Source organism: Piliocolobus tephrosceles, chromosome 6, assembly GCF_002776525.5.
Source record: "Piliocolobus tephrosceles isolate RC106 chromosome 6, ASM277652v3, whole genome shotgun sequence".
Classification (NCBI taxonomy): Eukaryota; Metazoa; Chordata; class Mammalia; order Primates; family Cercopithecidae; genus Piliocolobus; species Piliocolobus tephrosceles.
Genome location: NC_045439.1, coordinates 132,240,217 through 132,242,854, shown reverse-complemented (window position 1 = coordinate 132,242,854; position 2,638 = coordinate 132,240,217). Strand labels below are relative to the sequence as shown.

The following is a 2,638-nucleotide window of genomic DNA, read 5'->3' as shown; positions in this document are numbered from 1 at the left end:
CTGGGTCACAGAACAAGACCATGTCTTAAACAGCAACAACAAAAATGTAGAAGAAGGAGAGAGTACACCTTAAGATTTCAAGCTTCTCAAAGAATATTCAAGAATATGGAATGGTAATTACACAAGATAAGTGAAAAAAAATCAACTTAAATAATACTTACATAATGATTCCAATTTTGTCAAGATTTTGCATGTGTATATGAGCATAGGACAAAAAATGAATTTATGCTATAAAATGTTAGCAAAGTCTTTATTTATTTTATTTTATTTATTTTGAGACAGAGTCTCTCTCTGTAGCCCAGGCTGGAGTGCAATGGCACCATCTTGGCTTACTACAACCTCCACCTCCTGGGTTCAAGCCATTCTCATGCCTCAGCCTCCCAAGTAGCTGGGATTACATGCGCCTGCCACCATGCCAGGCTAATTTTTGTATGTTTAGTAGAGATAGAGTTTCACCATGTTGGTCATGCTGGCCTCAAACTCCTGACTTCAGGTGAGCCACCTCGGCCTCCCAAAGTGCTGGGATTACAGGTGTGAGTCACCAAGCCCGGTCGAATTTTTTTTATTTTCTATTGCACATCACTCCTTTATTATACTGATCTGGAAAAAGAATTTAGTACAGTTATACTCAAATGAACATTGGACGCATGTGGCAAGGCCAAGCAACTAGAATATGATTCAGAAATCAGTGAAAGACATACTTGGACAGTACCAAGAAGAATTTCACTGCCACAAAACAAGGCGGGGAGGGATTCTGAAACACACAGTAGGAAGCACTCTTGCCCCTCAGAGGTCAAGGAGCTTATCCCATGTTGGTATGAGGATATTTTCTGATGACCACATGTGGGATTATTTCAACTGCCATGAGAAACCCCAAAAGGGTTATCGTTTTGTATTATTTATATATACTATAATTTTTTTTCTTTTTATAAAAATGTAAATGTAATACTTGACTAAATTCAGGATTGATCCCAACCTTCTAGAGCCAGTTCCTCTGGGGTCAGAAAGGAAACAGTTGTCACATCACCATGCAGGTTACATTCCTCTTTCACTGGAATGACTAGAGCCACCAGGCAATAGCCTGACTGCAGAAGAGCACAGGACTGGCTCCAGGGGGCAGACAGTCTCTCTTGCTTCTCTTCATTGGTCATGGCTTAGTATGGTTCCTCCCTACAAGTCCTTAGTAAACAAAGCACTTGCAAAAACCCAAGTCACTACCTTTAAACTCTCTTGAATAAGGGGAGCTTTTCCACAGCTTGGACTGAGAACCTGTGCCCTAGAAGTGCTATTCTGACTAGATTGTATGAAATGAGTGGGTGCAGGAGACAAAATGGCTAAAATGAAAATGGGAGCCACTGGTCCCCATCTGCAGCTACAACTCAAGATGTCTACAGATGTGGTCAGTGTGACACGTGTCGGAGGGAGGGGCAGAGGGACGCGACGGGCAAGGACAGTGCTCCTGGGGACAGCAGCCTGCCCACTGGCCTTCACTTCTTGGACTTGCCCTGGGCAGCCACAGCTTCCATGACTTTGCACATGATCTCTTCATCCCCCAGGAACTTCATGGGCTTGATAGGATTCAAACTCTTGTCCAATTCATAGACAATGGGAATACCAGTAGGCAGGTTCAGCTCCATGATAGCCTCTTCAGAGAGACCCTCCAGATGCTTGACAATGTCTCCGAGGCTGTTACCATGGGCTGCAATCAGTACCCTTTTCTCTTCCTTGATCTGGGGAAGAGATCAAGGAAGGGCAGATTCCAGAAGGGCAGAGCTCTGGCAATAGCGTTCTTCAGACTCTCACAGGAGGGTAGCTGATCTTCTGTGAGGTCTGCATACCTGCCATTCTCACTTATGTTGCTGTAGAAAGGATGATCGGGCTCCATCGGAGGTGATGGGACATCATAGGAGCGCCTCCAGATCTTTACAGGGTGTCACTATGTTTTGCAGCAGTTTCTGCTTTATTGAGACGGGTTAGACCCTTATAGTGCCGCTTTTCGAGGCGCCAAGTCCTCACTACTGGCAGCCACATCTGATCAATGGCATCTAGCACTGTCCAGAGGGTCTGTATCGTTTTCTTCTGCACTGAGGTGAAGCAGATGTCAAACTCATAGCCACCATCTGGCAGTGTCTGCCCCCCCGCGCTTTGTCTCCTCATGGCCTGCCGGGCTCAGGTTGGCATGGTACCAGCCACCGAAGCGGTTCTCCAGATTCCACGCAACCTTGCTGCGCCAGATCAGCACCAGTTTACGGGCGACCATGGCGGCGGGCTGGGGATGCGGCACCGACTGGGGTTCGCAGATTCCAGAGTGCTTTCAGAATATTTTGTTCTTCATACTTTTTGATATTTGCCGTGTTTTTTTTTTTTTTTTTTTGTAAAGAATCTGTTTTCTATTTATAACAATATTTTTTTTCCAAGTCTTATTATTTTTTTCTTCATGTTTCTTCAACTTTTAAGTTCTGGGATACATGCACAGGATATACAGGTAAAAACTGCATAGCAACCCACCAGGGCACACATGGATAAATGTGTGCCATGGTGGTTTGCCACAGAGATCAACCCTTCATCTGGGTATTAAGCCCAGCATCCATTAGCTATTCTTCCTGATGCCCTCCTTCTCCCCGCCCCACCCCCAGCA

General features: G+C 45.2%; 1 pseudogene; it reads right to left on the bottom strand.

Annotated features, from left to right (window-relative positions):
- Nucleotides 1-1,170: 1,170 nt before the first annotated feature.
- Nucleotides 1,171-2,260, bottom strand: LOC111548427 (annotated as a pseudogene).
- Between the last annotated feature and the right edge of the window lie 378 nt (nt 2,261-2,638).